The sequence below is a fragment of the Somniosus microcephalus genome, chromosome 1 (assembly GCF_052327205.1).
Source record: "Somniosus microcephalus isolate GS21.2 chromosome 1, FLI_Smic_1.0, whole genome shotgun sequence".
NCBI classification, from domain to species: domain Eukaryota; kingdom Metazoa; phylum Chordata; class Chondrichthyes; order Squaliformes; family Somniosidae; genus Somniosus; species Somniosus microcephalus.
The window spans coordinates 219,291,964-219,312,194 of record NC_140987.1 but is presented as its reverse complement, the minus strand read 5'-3'; positions in this window follow the sequence as shown (position 1 = coordinate 219,312,194).

Genomic DNA, 20,231 nt, shown 5'->3' with positions numbered 1-20,231 from the left:
TGGGTGAATGTAACTTGGCACGAGTTAGGATACGGGCAGCAGAGTTCTGGATGAGTTGAAGTTTACAGAGGGTGGAAGGTGGGAGGCCGGCCTAGAGAGCATTGGAATAGTTGAGTCTGGAGGTAACAAAGGCATGGAGGAGGGTTTCAGCAGTGGATGGGCTGAGGCAGAGGGGGAGGTGGTTGATATTATGGAGGTGGTACTAGGAGGTCTTGGTGATGGTGAGGATATGGGGTCGGAAGGTTAGCTCAGGGTCAAATAGGATGCTGAGGTTGCGTCTGATTCAGCCTCAGATAGTGGCTAGGGATGGGGATGGAGTCAGTGGCTAGGGAACAGAGTTTGTGGTGCGGACCGAAGGCAATAGAGTCATAGGCCTAGAAATTCAGTGGGTTGCGCCACCAGTTAGCGCCTAAAGAGGGCACTCAGTGGCTTTAGCGCCATTGGCCATGCCTCCCGCGATATTTAGCAGGGCGCTAATGGCGGCGTTAGCCTGTAGCGCTGCGCCACCACCGATGACGTCATCGGTGTGCGCAGCGCCCCGCTACCGCCCCGATCGCGATATTTGTTCGTGCCCGCCTCTGTAACGCCGATTGCAAATTGCGCCCAGTTCACGGGGCCTACCTGTGGCGGTAGTGGCGCAAATTAAGGTGGAGGTGCGGGGCGGCCATTTTTTCGGTGGCCGCCTGCCAGCACCTCCGTCCCCGGCCTCGTGATCCCCCCCGCCGGGCAGTGCCGGCTGTGTCCCGAGAGCCCGGCACTTCTCCTCGGTGCCGGGCTCTTTTGCCGGCACTCGCGATCGGTGATCGTGCTGGTTCAGGCCCCTCCCCCTTAAGAAGGGGAGGAAGGCCTGCAGTACCGCAGCACACCGTGCCGCAGCGTGTGGCGCTGCAGCACATTACGCTGTGATATTCAGTTTCAGCGCCCCAAGAGGGACGCGGGGCGCCTCGAGCAGCACCCCGTGTCCCTCTTGGGGCGCTCAAGCTGAATTTCCGGCGGGCGCAACTGCTCCGCTCGCTGCGGTAATTCCGGCGCCCAGGCGAGCTTGGCGCCCCGTTTGGAGCTCCACCAAATTTCTAGGCCATAGAGTCATAGCTTTAGTCTTCCCAATATTCAGCGCAGGGCACCACTCTTAGGTCCAGAAGATTCCACATCTGCTGAGGTTCATTTTGGGCCTTCCAAATGCCTCAAAGATGTTGCAGCACACAAATCATCTACCCAAGAGAGGATCGACTACCTCTGAGTACAGTCCCTTGTTTTGCTATAGGGAATTAAAAAAATGTTCAATAACCTCTTCAGCTCGTTAAAGACTTCTGGCCTCCTGCATCAGATTGGCAGGGTGCTGCTACAATTTTCTGCAGGGCACCTGGGGCGGACCCCTCCACCACCTGTTGTTTCTGCAGCTGTGAGCCATCTGCCTCAAATACTAAATAAAAACAGAAAATGCTGGAACTACTCAGTAGGTCAGGCAGCATCTGTGGAGAGAGAAACAGAATTAAAGTTTCAGGTTGACGAAAGGTCATTGAGCTGAAACGTTAACTCTGTTTCTCTCTCCACAGATGCTGCCTGACCTGCTGAGTATTTCCAGCATTTTCTGTTTTTATTTCAGATTTCTAGCATCTGCAATATTTTGCTTTCTCCTCAAATATTAAACTGACTAGAATTTGGAACTGGGTCAACAATCTTCACAGTGGGTGAGACTGTTATGTATTGTGTGTTCTATTGTGTGTTCTCCTCCCACCTGTGGTGGCGCTGTCACAGGAGATAAATGGTTGGGTGTTCTCTGTTAAGTTTAGCGCTCTTTGTTCGGAACTTTCCAGAACTTCCTTTCCTTCCAATAAAGCACTTCATGTTTGAATCTCTGAGTTCTGAGTCCTAAATTGTGTTTAGGTAGAAAGGTACCGACACAACAAGTGGCAACGAGGAGCGGATGAATCTGCGTAAGTTACGGATGCAGTGAGTAAACAGAAAATTTAATTTGAAACGTGAGATGGCTACTATATTAGGAAACATCGGTGATTTTGATGAAAATGTGGAGCAATGGAGCGCTTATACAGAACGTTTTGACTATTTTGTATTGGCAAATGCGGTGGCAAATGAAAAGGTCGTGCCTACCTTTTTGAGTGTAATCGGGCCGAAGACATTCAATTTACTTCGCAGCCTCGTGCAACCAGATAAGCCAGGAACTAAACTATACTGCAACAACTTCATACAGGCCACAGTGGGATGGTTCGGATGAAGGAAATGGCAAGAAGCTACTTCTGGTGGCCAGGTCTCGATGGGAATATTGAGGAGAAAGTCAAAACATGTTCCCCATGTCAAAGGGTCTGGAATGTTCCACAGCTGGCAACCCTACACCCCTGGGATTGGCCTGCAGAAGTGTGGCAGCGAGTACATGTGGACTTCGCCGGTCCTTTCGAAGAGAAGATGTTTATGGTGGTTGTGGACGCTCGTAGCAAGTGGCCAGAGGTCGCTGTGATGAGGTCTACCACGGCAGAGAAAACAATTGAGAAACTTGGTGAGATGTTCAGCCGTTATGGCTCACCGGAACAACTCATAAGTGACAACGGTCCACAATTTGTATCACAGGAGTTTGCAACCTTCCTGCATGTGAATGGTGTCCAACACATCAGGTCTGCGCCCTATCATCCCTCTACTAACGGCCAGGCAGAAAGGTTTGTGCAAGCTTTGAAGCACGCCTTGAAGGCATCGCAAGGTCAGGGCTCAATCCACCAACGTCTGTTGTCCTGCAGGAACGAGCCGCATGCCACAACCAAAACTTCCCCCGCTTCGCTCATGATGAAGAGGCAGTTGCGGACAAGCTTTGACTTACTCAAACCTCCAAGGGCAGAACAGGTTGTCCATTGTCAACGACAAGCTCAAGTTGAAAAGAGAGAGAAAAGAGCCAAGGAGAGACGGTTTCACCCTGGAGAGCACGTCCTAGCTCGAAACTACAACACTGGACCGAAATGGGTTCCTGCTACTGTATATGTACCTTTAAGAGCCCCTGTGTACTGTAATACCGGTAGTGACCACTCGGGTATATAAGCCTGTATAGCGTCTTGTATCTTTTAGTTCAGCCCTGACCTTCGACTAGTAAAGACCTGTTAAAGTTATTCTTGTGGTCTGTGTACAGTGATTCATATTAACCATAACTAGAACACACAGACTTAACAGTGGCGACGAGTACGATCTTACCCTGCGGCAGAGACATATCCAAGGCAGTTTAACGGGCGTCGAGAAGAGGCATCCGCTCTCATCATCCTGCTGAGATAAGACTCGGGTCTGAAGAGCAAGGAAGAATCCTGACACGAAGCCTTCCATCAGCAACAGGCAGTGATCATCCCTTCTATCACGGTGGTGGGTAAGCCGATCAGCGACGAGCAGCAAGTCGGCCACGTTGGCTGTGAAGTAGGGGAGGGAAAAACGGAGGATATAAGGGCGGAGAACTCGACCACGGCCGGGGAAAAGAGCCGGACAGAAGTCGGGGCCAGAGGCGCTGAGACTGGGGCAGCGTAAGGCACGGGAGCCGCGGTGAATGCAAACGCAGCCGGTGTAAAAGACTGGGCTGCAAGCGGGCTGGGAGACGCAACAGCGTCGAGAGAGAGCTCGACCGCGACCGGTGAAAAAGGCCGGGCAGCTACCGAGGCCGTGAGGCACAGCGACCGGGACAGCGTAAGGCGCGGGAGAAATTTTTTTTTTAAAAACCGCGGAGAACTCAGCCGCAGCCGGGGGAAAGGACCGGACTGCAAGAGGGGCTGGGAGGCACGATTTGAGAACCGCTGGGGAGGACGAACACAGCAATATGGCAATCGCCATTACAGCCAACGGGGGAGAAAGGCAAACGCGGGAAGCCGCCATTTTCGTAGGCGGGGGAAGAAGACAAGCGCTGGAAACCGCCATTTTGAAAAAAAATTAAAGAAAAATTTCTTTTTGTTTCTCAAGAAGATTGCGAGGATGCCTAAGCGTGGTAGCATCAACGATTTCGATCCCGATGTTGAAGATTGGGCCACGTATGTAGAACGCATAGAGATTTATTGTAAGGCAAATAAAATATCCGATGAAGATAAAGCACTAACCTTACTAAACTCAATGGGTGCGAAGACATACGGGCTATTGAAGCATCTTCTATCACCAGCTAAACCGGCAGATCAGGCTTTCGCTAATATTGTTGCTGTCCTGAGAAATCATTTGAACCCCACACTGCTGATGTTAGCGGAACGATTTAAATTTTATGCGAGAACGCAACTGAAAGAGGAAAGCAACGCGGAGTATTTAATTGAACTGCGTAAGCTAGCGAAATACTGTCAGTTTGGGGAAAGACTGACAGAGGCACTGAGAGACAAATTCGTGTGTGGATTGTCGAAAGAAGGAACACAAAAGTGGCTGCTTGAAGAGAATGATCTTACACTTGATAAGGCTGTCACTGTTGCAGCATCGCACGAAGCTGCAGCGAGAGGCACTGTGGAAATGCAGCTGAAGGCAGCGGTACTCAGCGTAGATCAAATGGCTTTGGGCACAACGAAATGTTATCGTTGTGGAAAGACAACACACGATCAGAACCAATGCTGGTTTAAAAACCAGGAATGTAGAAAATGTGGCAAGCTTGGTCACATAGCTAAAGTATGCCGGTCAGGAAAGAAGACCAGCAACAAAAAGTCACCGCAGGAAAAGTGCAGAAAGGTACATAAGGTGGCTGAGAAGAGTTCGGATGAACAGAATTCGGATTCAGACTCCAACAGCAAGGAACTGGGTAGTCTGAGAATTCACAATGTGAGTAAGGAAGCTGACCTACAAACTATCTGGGTCACACTGCAGATAGCAGGAGTCCAAGTGAAGATGGAATTGGACACCGGATCGGCGTTGACGGTCATGAATAAGCAAGATTACAAAAGGTTATTCACACATATTCCCCTACGGGATACGGAGATAGTATTGCAGACATACATGGGGCAAAGAGTATACCCCATCGGAAAGATAAAAGTCAAGGTGATACACAAGGGCAAAGAACACCAAGGAATGGACTTATATGTACTACCTGAGGGAGGTCCACCACTTCTGGGACGGGAGTGGATCAGGAAAATAAATATGGACTGGCACTCCCTAAAAGCAATAACGGTAGATTCCGGAAAAAAAGATGTCAAACCTGAACGATTGTCCAGAATATTGGATGAGGCTAAAGAGGTGTTCCAACAGGGACTGAGAACACTGAGAGGAATTAAGGCAAAAATCAAGATTGCAGAACATGCAAACCCAAAATTTTTCAAAGCCAAACCGGTACCTTATGCGATACGACCTGCTGTGGAAGCTGAACTGGAAGGGCTTGAACATTCAGGAGTACTGTCTAAGGTGGACTGGAGTGAGTGGGCCACGCCCATTGTTCCCGTCATGAAGCGTTCATCGAGTAACAAGCTAGGGGAACCGGGGAAGGTCCGCATCTGTGGAGACTTCAAGATCACAGTTAATCCGGTGCTTCACATGGTGCAATATCCGCTTCCGCGGATTGAGGATATCTTTGCTTCATTGTCTGGCGGGAAACACTTCACCAAGATAGACCTGGCGCAAGCGTACTTACAGATGGAAGTTGAGGAAGAGTCGCGCCAGTATCTCACAATCAACACGCACAGAGGCTTGTATCGATATAATAGACTGGTTTTTGAAGTGGCTTCGGCTCCAGCAATTTGGCAGAGGGCCATGGAGCAGGTATTACAGGGAATTCCAAGCACTCAATGTTACTTGGATGATATCCTGATTACAGGAGATGACGATGAGGAACACCTTGCAAATTTGAAACTGGTGCTCACCAGGTTGAAGGAATATGGACTTCGAGTTAATCGCCAGAAATGTGAGTTCTTTCAGAAACGGATCTCGTACTGTGGTCATGTCATTGACCAGGAGGGCCTGCACAAGTCACCTGACAAGATCGAAGCTGTTGTGAAGGCTCCCGCTCCGGAAAATGTATCCCAGTTGAGGTCGTTCCTAGGGTTGATTAACTATTACCATAAGTTTCTGCCAAATCTATCCACGGTGCTGCACCCGCTGAATGCTCTTTTGCAGAAAGAAGTACCATGGAAGTGGAGCGAGGACTGTAAGAAGGCCTTTCGCAAAAGCAAGGCATTGATCACCTCAGAGGAAGTGTTGGCTCACTTCAACCCAACGCTACCTATTCATTTAGCTTGTGATGCTTCTCCTTATGGTATTGGAGCAGTACTCTCACACAAGTTGCCAAATGGCTTGGAAAGGCCAGTCGCATTTGCATCCAGATCATTGACCTCCGCTGAGCGTAACTATGCTCAGATAGATAGGGAGGCTCTCAGCCTTGTGTGGGGAGTAAAGAAGTTTAATCATTACCTGCAGGGCCAGAAGTTTACACTGCTGACAGACCACCAGCCGTTGGTATCCATATTCAACCCTAAAAAGGGCGTTCCCATTATGACAGCGCAAAGGCTACAGAGGTGGTCCCTTTTCCTAGGGGCACACCAATATGACATAGAATACAAAGGATCAAAACAGCATGGGAATGCTGACGGTTTATCGCGCCTACCGTTGCCAACGGTAGAAGAGGCGCCTACAGTGGACCCAGTGGAGATGTTCCACTCAACCATAGTGGAATGTCTACCAGTAACAAATTCTACCATTGAAAAGGAAACGAGAAATGACCCGACTCTCTCACGAGTCTACGATTTAACGGTGAAGGGGTGGCCAGCACATGGCGAACCACTGTTGCCAGCATTCTCGCAAAGAAGAGAACAGCTGTCAGTGTGCCGAGGAACCTTGATGTGTGGATCCAGAGTGGTGATTCCACCCAAACTCCAGTATAAAGTGCTAAAGGAGCTTCACGAGGGGCATCTGGGTGGAGTGAAAATTAAGAACCTAGCCAGAGCGTTTGTGTGGTGGCCAGGTATCGATGGAGACATCGAAGAAATGACCAAGAGCTGTCTAGGATGCCAGAAGGTCCAAAATGCCCCACCACAAGCCCCTCTACGTCCATGGGAGTGGCCCTCATCTCCATGGCAAAGGGTACACATCGACTTTGCTGGTCCATTTATGGACTCAATGTTCTTAATCGCGGTGGATGCACACTCCAAGTGGCCGGAGGTAATAAAGATGTCCTCCACCACCACGGAAAAAACCATCACAGTATTAAGGACTATGTTTGCCAGGAATGGGCTGCCGGAACAGATCTGTTCTGATAATGGACCACAATTTGTGTCCGAAGAATTCAGGAAGTTCTTAAAAAACAATGGGGTTAAGCACTACACGTCCGCCCCATACCATCCCGCCACCAATGGATTAGCTGAAAGGTTTGTCCAGACCTTCAAGAAGGCCATAAAGGCCATGGGTAATGAAGACATAAATCTACAACATAAGTTAGATAACTTCTTGTTTGCGTACAGGAATGCAACACATATGGTTACAAACCAAACTCCCGCCATGATGTTTTTCAATAGAAGACTAAGATGCCGGCTGGATTTGATCAAGCCAAACATCAGAAGGGACGTAGAGAACCGGCAATTTCAAGGCATGAATGAAAGGCCAACTAGAACCTTCCAGATAGGTCAACAAGTTTTGGCCCGGGACTACCGTACCGAGAAATGGCAGCCTGGAACTATTTGCACACGACTAGGACCGCTGATGTATACCGTGGACATTGGTGAAAGTATAATAAGGCGCCATGCTGACCAGATCATAGAGTCATCCAAAAAGGGACAACCTACACCACAACTCTATACGCCTAATGATGAAGCAGAGATACCCATAGTATCTACCTCCGATCCGGTGATACTGGAACCAGATGAACCCGACACTGGCATTCAAGCCGAATCGACCTTGCCAAAAGAACCTACTACACCACCGAAAACTACTACACCACCGAGGCGTTATCCGGACCGAGTCAGGAAGCCTCCAGAGAGACTGACTTATAATTGATTAACTGCAGCAAATGTGTAGATTATTGTTCTTGTAAACATGTTAATTAATGATTACTTAAAATGTTATGTACTAATTATCTAAAAGGGGAGGAATTGTAGTGTATGTACCTTTAAGAGCCCCTGTGTACTGTAATACCGGTAGTGACCACTCGGGTATATAAGCCTGTATAGCGTCTTGTATCTTTTAGTTCAGCCCTGACCTTCGACTAGTAAAGACCTGTTAAAGTTATTCTTGTGGTCTGTGTGCAGTGATTCATATTAACCATAACTGGAACACACAGACTTAACAGCTACGGTGATCGCGCAGACGGGCCCTGTGTCTTACACGGTTGAGACTGCTGAGGACGTCGTCTGGAGAAGACACACAGATCAACTGTTGCTAGGAGCAGAGACAGCCACAGAGGCTTCAATGGCTGGTTGGCCTGAACTGTTTCCGGATGATACCGCAAACCAGCATCCTTTGCCACAGTGCTCTTCTCCAACACAGGAAGTCAAAGAGACTGTTCCACCTGTGCAAACTCCTGACTTTCGGCTGACACAGGCACCTTCTCCATCCAGGCCTGTGTCAATGCCTACTGCTGTGGAAGCCAGCGATGACCGCCGGTATCCTGTCAGAGAGCGGCGGCCTCCAAGACGCTTGGATCTGTAGGCTTAGTGACTTACCCACAAGACTGGGGCAGAATAAATCCCAAGGTAAAGTCAGGGTTTGAGGCAGTCTACCTCTACCCTAGGTTCGTTGAGTGCATTGAAAGTAACTTACCTGTTGAGGAATAATGTGGACCTTCCATTTAAGAGGGGAGGAAATGTTATGTATTGTGTGTTCTATTGTGTGTTCTCCTCCCACCTGTGGTGGCGCTGTCACAGGAGATAAATGGTTGGGTGTTCTCTGTTAAGTTTAGCTCTCTTTGTTTGGAACTTTCCAGAACTTCCTTTCCTTCCAATAAAGCACTTCATGTTTTAACCTCTGAGTTCTGAGTCCTAAATTGTGTCTAGGTAGAAAGGTACCGACACAACAGAGACAAGTACCCAAGTCCCAACCTTACTGCACTTCTTGCAGTGGAGCAGGAAGTCAGCAATATTGTTTCAGATTACAGTGTCATGCACTCTATTCAAATTTGGGTGAAAGGTCAATATTGAACATGAGACATAGGGGGCATTGATGCGCAAATCAACTAGCACTCGGGCGTGGCACCGCTAATGCCTCCCGCAAAATTCAGCGGGAGGTTAGCAGCAGCGCTAACCGTTAGCGCCGTGTGGCGCTGTACCGCCGGCGATGGCGTCATTGCCCTGCACAGGGCCCCGCTCACGCCCCGGCTGTAATATTGGGTGGCACTCCCTGACTTACCGCCGGACGCTATATCCGCCGGGGTCGGGGGGGCCTACCTGCAGCCGGAGAGGTGCTAGTTAAAGGGGAGGTGGCGGGCGGCCATTTTTGTTGCTGGCCGCCTGCCAGCACTTGCCCCCGTTGATGTCCCCGGCCCCCATGACGCACCCCCGCGGGGTGCCAGCTGCTCTCTGTGAGCGAGTGCCTGGCTCCCAATCCCTGGTGGCCCAGCTGGGCACCGGGACGCGCTGCGCCAGGTCCCTTCCTTTTAATAAAGGAAGGCCTGCAGTACCGCGGCGCGATGTGCCGCAGCGCCATGCCACGATATTGGCTCGCAGCACCCCAAGAGGGATGCGGGGCACTTCCAGTAGCGTTCCTCCTCCCTCTCAGCGCCCCAAAGGGGGCGCTACCCAATTTTTACCACATAAAGATTTAACATAGCCTGTCTGAGGACCCCCATTATAGCATTAGAGGGTCGAAAAAGAATTGGAATAATAGAGAAGAAAAAACTTGAATTTATACAGTACCTTTCATGCCTTCAGGACATCCCAATGTGCTTTAGAGCCAATGAATTACTTTTGCAGTGTAGTCACTATTGCAAAGTAGGAAACACAGCAGCTAATTTTCACACAGCAAGGTCCCACAAACAACAATGAAATAAATGACCAGATCATCTGTTTTAGGTGTTGGTTGAGGGATAAATGTTGGCCAGGACACTGGGAGAAACTTAATGCTCTTCTTCGAATAGTGCCATGGGATCTTCTATGTCCACCTGAGAGGGTAAATGGCATCTTGATTTAAATCTTATCCAAAAGATAGCACCTCCAACCATGCAGTACTCCCTCAGTGCTACACTGACGTGCCAGCCTAGATTATGTGCTCAAGTTTCTGGAGTGGGGCTATGAACTCACAACCTTCATGATTCAGATACAAGAGGGCCACTGAGCCAAGGCAGCCACTGTATTAAAGTAATTTCACAGGAAGGAGTACCCCAAACCAGAATAGATGACCTTGCGTTCAAATTAAAAAACGTTACACCTCTGCAGCATTTCAGACTCCAATTATAAGTACCAGAGAATAATTTCTTCAATTTGGTATGCACATTTTAGGTCAAAAGTTGAAGGAATTGGCCTGTGCCATAGCTTCCAGAATAGTTTAGAATGGAGGAGTTTATTGTGGGTTGGAGATTTATCTTACTAGAACAGCTGTTTATGGTGCCAAAGAAACTTCTAATACATTCACACATGGTTCTTCCCTCCTGCGATGCATGTATTTATACAATCACAGCTCCTAATGATTGTACTGATAAGAGAGGCCCATCCACTAGTGTAGACGTTTGCTGAGACTGTGAAATATAAAACAGGAACTTTGAAGACTAGACAGCATTGGAGATTTACATTTTCATGGGTGTTGCAAGCTGCTATTAGGTCTTCACTTAAAACTAAATGTTCAGAGCCTGATTTTCTTTTACCAATAATTCATGGGCCTCCTTGGAGCGGCAGCAGGAAATAAAGAGGCAGGCTTAGTGGGCACAATGATTGTGGACCTCCGTTTGAACATTGTTACTCTAGGAACTCAACCTGAAATGTAAAAGTGCTTTGAGACTCAAAGCTGCTCCAACAATTCTGCCAGAGGACTCTGAGAATGTCTGACTGCTTGCATTGCATGGAGGAGGGTAGCAGCTGTAGTGTAGTCAGAAGATTGATGAGAGAGTCAATCTGGTCAGATAACTGTGTCCGATCATCATGTCCAATGTCAATATGCAGTTTCCACTTTATATGCACTGAGCTCTTGAGCAGTCCCTAGCTCCTGCTGTGTGGAAACAGGCCTGGGGTGTCCAAGGTGCAGCATCTAAAGCCTCTGTCTGGTGTTTGTTAAGTATGTGTATTGTATTGAACAATTAACACAAAGACTTAAACATATAACTCAAACAGGTCTTTACTGGTTGGAGGTAGGGACTATACATAGGTCTTTACTTCATGCCCACAGGCGGGAACTGAGGGGAGATCAGTACCCACAGTACTATTTATACCCCTATGGCCAGGAGTGGTACTGCGTATCACTACGCCCAACAAGTAGTGCAGTCCTGTCCATAGGTTCAAAGTAGCACACATATTACATACACAACATTCCTCCCTTCCTAGCTTTACAGTCATCTCCCCATTTAACATAACGTAATAACATATATACATATATAACTTCAGGTTTACATAACAGAATAACATAGATACATAGATAACTTCATGTCAAAACAGATCACAGATTCAGTCTCTGCGGAAAACAGTTCACAGATTCAATCTCTGTGGTGGAGTCGGTTCACGTTGCTGGAGTGACTCATTCAATAGTCCTTCCATGGATTTAACAGTTTGAACTTCCGAACTGAATTGGCTCCGTTCGGAGGGACCACGTGTGTGATCTGGTAGAGGTAATAATGGTTCAGATGGGTCATCTTCTGTTTCGACTTTTCCTTTTCTGCTTCTTGGAGACTCTCTGGGCTCCACTGTCAGCTGCCAGCTGCATGCACAGTTCCTCCTTCTCTCCCTCCTTTTTCCGTAGTAGAGCCACCTTCTCCCGATGTTCCGTAGACTTTCGGTGCTCCTCCATGATTTCTGTATGGTGGGAGTCGAAGTTACAAGTTGGGCAGGACAGGACATAGTAATATTCGGTGTCGTCCTGATCTAGGCCAGCGAGAGGGTCTTCTATTTCCTCCATACCCAGCTGGGCGTTAGCCAGCTTTTGTTCCAAGTCCAGACATCTTTCCTGAAGAGACTTCTTCATGCGTACCTCTTCATCCAGCTTTTTCTGGGCTTTCAGCAAGTCATTTACTAATGACCTCATTTGAGATTTTACTACTTCAACTTCTTTTGGAGATTGATTGATCGGACTATTCAATCCCTCTACCGGAGCAGCTGTTTCAGCGGTCTGTTGTTCTACGTTGACGTGAGTCAGCGCACTTTTGGCATCCAAGGGCTGCTCTGTTGCAGTCATCTCAGTCTGTGTTGCCACCTCAGCTCTTCCAATAACCTTTGAGAGCTCCGAACCCCTTTCGTTTGAATATTGAAGTTCGTGTTCAAGTTTTTCCCATTTCAGAGTCCTGTCCTTCAGCATATGCAGGAGTTGGCTGACCGTTAACTCCTCTGACATCAGACGTTTTGTGTGCTCCTGCTCCATTTTCTCCATCAGCTGCTTCTGTTGTCTTTCCAGATTCTCCAACTCTATATCAAAGAACTCTTTCGTTGCATTCAACTCTTGCTCACAACGGCGAAGCATTTGTTCTAATTGCTGTTGTAGTTTGAAATGGAGTTGAGTTCGAGCCCGGTGTCCCTCAGAAATGGGCACATCAGTAGACTTGCCAGACTCAGAATCCACAGTTAAACTATGTTGTTGTTGCTCAGTGGAATTCTGTGCTGAAACTTTGTCTTTTGCACCTGAGTTGGGCTTACCATCATCCGTTCCAGAGTCTGGGCCGACTATCTTCACCGAGTTCTCACTCGTTATTGTTTGTAGGAAATGCCAGTCCATATTCATTTTCCTAATCCACTCCCGTCCTAGTAGTGGAGAACCTCCTTCAGATATCACATATAAGTCCATTATTTGACTGTCTTCGCCCTTGTGGACCACTGCAACCTCTATTTTCCCGATGGGGTACACTCTTTGCCCCGTGTATGTTTTCAATATAATCCCCGTATCCTGTAGGGGAATATGTTGGAATAACTTTCCGTAATCTTTCTTATTTATGACCGTCAATGCCGATCCAGTGTCCAATTCCAGTTTTACTTGGACTCCTTCTATCTGAAGAGTGACCCAAATTGTCTGGAGGTCTGCACCCTTACCAGCGTTGAGTACTCTTAAGCTAGCCAGTTCATTACAGCTTAAGCTAGCCAGTTCATTACTGCTAGCGTCTGAATCGGACTCCTGTTCGGTCACCTTGTGTACCTTTGCGTATTTTCCTTGCGGTGACTTCTTGTTGCTGGTCTTCTTCCCTGACCTGCATACTCTAGCTATATGTCCAAGCCTACCACAAGTTCTACATTCTTGGTTTTTAAACCAACACTGGTTCTGATCATGCGTTGTCTTTCCACAACGATAACATTTGCCAGAACTCACACCCAATTTGTGTGCACTGAGCTTCGGTGACCGTAGCTGCATTACTGCCATGCCTCTCGCTGCGGCTTCGTGTGCTGTTGCCATAGTGACCGCCTTCTCAAGCGTCAGCTCATTCTCCTTGAGCAGTCGCTTTTGTGTATCCTGTTTAAATAAACCACACACAAATTTGTCTCGAAGTGCCTCTGTCAGTCCCGTTCCAAACTGGCAATATTTCGCTAATTTACGCAATTCCAGCAAATAATCAGCATTGCTTTCATGCTGTAGCTGCCTTCTGTCGTAAAATTTAAATCGTTCCGCTAGCATCAGCGGCGTGGGGTTTAGATGATCTTTCAGGACAGTAACAATCTCATCGAACGTCTTATCCGCCGGTTCATCTGGTGATAACAGGTGTTTCAATTGCCCGTATGTCTTCGCACCCATTAAATTTAATAATGTTAAAGCTTTATCTTGGTCATGAATTTTATTGGCCTTGCAATAATTTTTTACTCTTTCAACATATATGGCCCAATCTTCGAGGTCACTATCAAAGGTGCTAATATTCCCGTGTTTAGGCATTGTAGATTTGCAATTTCTCAGATTTTATTTTGTTTACTTGTTATCAAAGATGGCGGCTTCCCGCTCTTGCCGTCGTCCTCCGCCCACAAAATGGCGGTTTTCCCGCGCTTGGCGGTCTTCACCCGTCCCCCGACGCCGTCTCCCTTCAGCCCCCGAGTGCGGCCCTTATCTTTGGTTCCGATCGCTGGCCCGCGCTGCGCCTCGCACTTGAAGCGGCTCCCGGCCTCTGGCTCACCCGCTCGCGCGGCTCTTGCTTGCTTGCTCCCTCCCGGGCTCTGGCTTACCCGCTCGCGCGTTTCACCGCGGCTCTTATCAGGGATTGCGATCGCCCTTATCTTCTCCAACTTCCCCAGCCCTGTCTTTGCAGCCAACACTGCACGGCTTACCCCACCACCTAGGTTGAACAAGGAAACTGCAGAAAGACTTCTGTCAGTCGCTGGAAGCTGTCAGGATGTTTGCTGCACTCCAGTGCTCAGTCGCTGATGGAGGCTTCAGAGTCCTAAAGCCTGTCGCTTCTAGTGGGGTGGTGATGTTTGAAACCTCTCTTCAACTGCCGCAGGGTAAGAACCTGACTCGTCGCCAGTGTTAAGTATGTGTATTGTATTGAACAATTAACACAAAGACTTAAACGTATAACTCAAACAGGTCTTTACTGGTTGGAGGTAGGGACTATACATAGGTCTTTACTTCATGCCCACAGGCGGGAACTGAGGGGAGATCAGTACCCACAGTACTATTTATACCCCTATGGCCAGGAGTGGTACTGCGTATCACTATGCCCAACAAGTAGTGCAGTCCTGTCCATAGGTTCAAAGTAGCACACATATTACATACACAACAGTGTTCTTTTCATGGTTTTCTGGTCTAACAAGGAAAGGAACTCTTCCGCTGCAAAGTGACCCAATGGAGGATCCTATGCTTGTGTATCCTTGTACTATCCTCCAAGCCCTCGCCTTTTTCTTCAGGGTGACATTCCACATTGCCACGCACTCTTATTTCCCCTGCTTCTCTCATCTCATCCTTTTCTTCTAATGTGGTGATAATAGTTTCTTCAGAAAGAAAGAAAGACTTGCATTTATATAGCACCTTTCATGACCTCAGCACTTTACAGTCAATTAAGTACTGTTGAAGTGTAGTCACTGTTGTAAGGCAGGAAACGTGGCAGCCAATTTCTGCACAGCAATGTGATGGTGACCAGATAATCTGTTTTAGTGATGTTGGTTGAGGAATAAATATTGGCCAAGACACTGGTGAGAGCTCCCCTGCTTGGAGAGGGGGCAGGGGGCGGTGGCAAGAGGTGTGGGGGGGGGGTGTTGGGGGCGGGGGGAGGAAGAGAAAAGGTAGGTCAACTCTTAAGAAACAGTTAAGTAAAGAGGCATGGTGTAGGGTGATGACAAGTCATCTATATAGCTATCAACATATAAGTTATGAGATTGTCTCTTTAAATTCTGCTAGATTTAAAGAGCTTTCTTTTTAAAGACTTTTGCAGAAACTGTTATTTATAGAATGCAGATGAATGCACAGAGTGAACACTTTTTTTCTAATCTGATCTGTGCTTTTGTCTGCTGGTGCTCTTGAATCTGCTGCCATTTACAACACAGGGTAAATTTCAAAGCAACAGTAGCAAACCCTTAACCAACTGCTCAAGCCAGGTTTAATTGTTCTCTTATAGTCGCACAATCAATTACAGAGCTGTGTCAGATCATAACAGTGCGGAAGTAATTTACGCCTATTTAACAGTCACAATTACAAATAAGCCGATTGCTGGCACTGTACAGTAGATGAAGACCACATCCTGGCGCTAATAACAGCCTTGTGTGGCATCTGCTCATGGTGACCATTTATGTTTGCTACTCACACCATAGGGACAAGCTGCTGTCTCATTTATATCACAGCACTGCTGCCTTGATGGTGGCTGCCTCAGGAGGCAGTGCACCAATATAAATCCAGAGTAACATTCCATTCAATGCTTTGACTTAATGCCAGTTGCAAAGTAATGTAAAGAAAATGTTAAATTACCCATGTCACTTGGGTTGAAATGGAAATAATTGCCCTACATTTACCAGCTGAACAGCATTAATACTGGGCAATGAGGTTTTGCTTCACTGAATGACACAAAGTCACAGGATATTTACATTTTTTTAATAACAGATATATAGATTTAAAACGTAGGAGTCATTTTCTGACCTTTGCTGCCAGTGGAGAGCCTTGCCCACCAAGAGCACATACCAGAAATTTGGCCATTCACTGCCCATGGTTTCTCAACCAATGGTTAGAATTGTAGGCAGCATGGACCCAAACTTCTGAAATATGCTATTGGCAGGTGAGATGCTTGTTAATATTTTTCCCACAACCAACACCTAAAAACAAATGATCTGGTTATTATCACATTACTGTTTGTGGGACCTTGCTGTACGCAAATTGTCTGCCGTGTTTTCTACATTACAACAGTGACTACACGTCAAAAAATACTTAATTGGCTGTAAAGCACTTTGGGACATCCTAAGGTCATGAAAGGCATTATATAACTGCAAATGTTTCTTTCTTTACCACTGCTTCCCCAGGCACCTTGAACATACGCCTGCTGTTTATCGCAGCCACCATCTAGGCTGACCATACCGACCTATTGATTCCTAGTCCATCCACACGTTAACGGCCCTTCTGTCTGATAATCGCAGTCTACTGAATCCAGATTCAGATTCACCCACACCTGAACTCACTCTGGGTTCTTTCTTGTGATCTGTTTACCTGCCCAAGATGTGCAACGTTGAGAATCCAACCAAGTCACCCCCAAACCAAGCAGTTTTTCAGGCCTTCTCCACTCTGAATAGGTTTGTTGTCTTCTGTCTTCTCCTCCCTGTTCCCTTCCCCGCCCCCATTGCCCCCTCTCCTCCAATTGTCCCGTCCTCTTACCCGCTCCCCTGTCCACATCCCCATTCATCTCCCATCCCCATCCTCCACCTCCCTCCACCACCCTGCTCCTTTCTCCTCTCCCCAACTCCTACCCTTCCCCTCCCATCTGCTCTATCCCCTTTCCCCTCTCCATCTGGATCCAGGTATTCATCATCCCCCATGCCCCCCCCGCTCGGCCTTGATCTTTACATATAATATTGCATTGAAAATGTTTTCCAGTTACCAACTAATCTGCACTGTGCAGTGGTTAAATCTACACTATCTGTACAGAGTACCATAGAAAGGATGGGGTAGAATATGAATAACTATAAAGAAATGAATAATGTTTTGTATTGTGAAGAAATAGTAATTGATCTGTTTTTTTTACATTATTCTTATTTAAGTTTCCGTGCAAATGGCATACGAGAAAAAGAGCATTTGTTACAAACAATCTAGGCTGCTTCTTTTGGTATTATGTTTTGCTGAACAAATCAAAAGAATTGAACCTAAAACCAGAAAATGAAAACAACATTACACTGTGAAACACTTCAGTAGAGATGAATGGGAGAATTTGGGCTTTTAAGACACTGTACACTTAACAAGTAGAACACTTAAGTGAGGTGAACCATACTGACATTTTAATCAGTTATATCATAGCTTATAGATTTAATGCTCTTATGACTGTTATTTTAATTTACTTGATCATTTTTCTTTTATAAAAGCCTGCTGTTAGCTTGCTGAGCTTTTACCTAACTTAAAACAAATTAACATCAAAGCTAACTGGTTATGAGGTGATGGGTGGAAAAGGAAATTCCAGATAAATAAAAGCAGGTTATGACAGAACAGCAAGCATTCCTAACATAACAAAGACTTAAGCTACTCACAGGATATTTGGATCACAATCATGACAGATGCAATGCATTCTCAGTGTCATCCCAGCATCAAACAATTTTTGCAGCCCATGCTGTTAACTCATGATGGAATATTCATCACTTGCTGGGGATGGGTGCAGTGCAATGAAACTCAAGCAACTCAAACACCATCCAGGACAGAACAGCTCCATATCCATCCCCTCCATTTGTGACGCACAATGTATTACCTATAGCATGCACCACCGCAACTCACTAATGTTACATTTGCCTCTCCTGTAACCTCTATCACTGAGAACAACAAGAGCAGCAATGTTGTGGGAGCACCATCACCTCCAAATTCTGCTTCAAGTCACACACCATTCAGATTTTGGACATATATCATTGTTCCTTCCTTGTCACGGGGTCAATATCCCAGAATTCCCTACCTAACACCATTGTGGGAACCACATCACCACAATGATTGCAGCTGTTCAAGGAGAAGGCCCACCACCACCACCTACTCAGGCCAGCTAGGGATGGGCAATAAACACGGCCTTGCCAGCATCACCCACATCCCGAGAACGAATATAACAAAATGCAGGCCCCAGGCTCTCTGGCATTGGTTTCAAGCACAAAGTTGCAGGGATATTGGAAACATTAATGTCTCTTTTTTCCTGAAACACCAAGGAGGAGACTTTCGGCTTGGGGGCTGAACGGGCGATGCCCAAGACGCCAACCCAACGAGGTAGTCATGAGTCCTGAACCACTTTCAGGTTCGGCTTCATTAACATTTTGTTGATGAGCTGCGGCCGCCAAACTGGCAGCCCACTGCAGCTCACCAGTTTCCTGTGGTGGAAAATCGTTCGGCTACTGGACGCAGTTGGCCAGTAGGTAAGGCCTGTTGCGGGGAGGAGGAGCAGATGCAAGAAGGACACGGGCCCTCTCTTTTCATCCATTGTTTTCACCTCATTAGTTGGACCCAGGTAAGGTGCTTCCTAGGTGGGCATTCCTGGAAATAAGGGGATGAAGCTGAGGCCTTTGCTGAGGACTGATCGTTATGCGCTTCCTATATTGGGAGGTGAGGGTGATGCAGGAGGGTGCAGAGCTGACCCTTCATTCAGTACATGTCACCAATGCTGACCAGTTGGACAACAGTTTTATTCTTCTCTTCACCAGGAGATGTGCAAGAGTGGCCTGAAGGAGACTCTAAATTATAAAAACCTAAGAAAGCAATAAATGAGGAAACCATTTGGCAGATCAAGCTTGCACCTTCCACAATCCATGCACTCAGCTCCAGACCTCATTACAGCCTTGGTCCAAACATGGACACAAGAGGTGAATTCCAGAGGTGCAGTGAGAGTGGCTGCCCTTGACATCAAGGCAGCATTTGACCAAGTGTGGCACTAAGGAGCCCTAGTAATATTGAAGTCAATGGGAATTAAGGGGAAATCTCTCCGCTGGCTGGAGTCATATTTAGCCCAAAGGAAGATGGCTGTGGTTGTTGGAGGTCAATCATCTCAGGACATCGCTGCAGGAGTTCCTCAGGGCAGCATCCTAGGCCCAACTGTAGTGTCCGCGTATCAATAACACACGGACTGCAGGAGAACAATAATAACAGGTGTTTACTGAACAGAGGGTATGCTGAAATTGAAAGTACAGAAGCCTGCTATGGCTTTATATACAGGTGTGGTCACTGCCGGTACTACAGTATAAAATCAGTTCTCTCTTAAAGGTACATACACAACAATTCCTCCCCTTTTAGATAAACAGTACATAACTTTCATTTAACAATTAAATAATAACTAATTACAATTAAAATTTTCTCTGTACTATATACATCAACTGAAGTAATCATTTATAAATTCAGTCTTTGAGGAGGCTTCCTGATCCTGACTGGATAGCGCCTTTCTCGAGTATCCTGTTCTTGCGGCGGAGTTGATTCTGGCTCATTGTCATTGGTTGGTTCGTCAGCTTCCAATACCACTGATCCTGAGGTAGACGCAATCTGTACTTTGGGTTCATTACCAGGTGCGCATGCTCGTGGTATGGGTTTGGCTTGTTCCTGTGACTCTAGAATCTGGTCAGCATGGCATCTCACGATGCTCTCTCCAACGTCCACTGTGCATATCGTTCCTGGCTGCCATTTTTCTGTTCGGTAGTCGCGGGCCAAGACTGGTTGCCCTATCTTGAAGCTCCTGGTTGGCTTCTCATTGATGTGCTGGAATTGCTTATCCTCAACATCTCGTCTTCTGTTTGGTTTGAGCAAATCCAGGTGACATCTTAGCCTTCGGTTGAAGAACATTATGGCTGGAGCTTGGTTGGTGACTGCATGTGTCGCATTCTGGTAAGCAAACAAGAAATTATCCACCTTCTGTTGTAGTGGTGTGTCGTCATTATACATCACCTTTATTGCCTTTTTAAAGGTCTGTACAAACCTCTCAGCCAATCCATTTGTGGCTGGATGATATGGGGCAGATGTGTAATGTTTTAGCTCATTATTCCTTAGAAACCTCCGGAAATCCTCGGACACAAACTGTGGTCCATTGTCGGAGCAAATCTGTTCTGGCAAGCCAT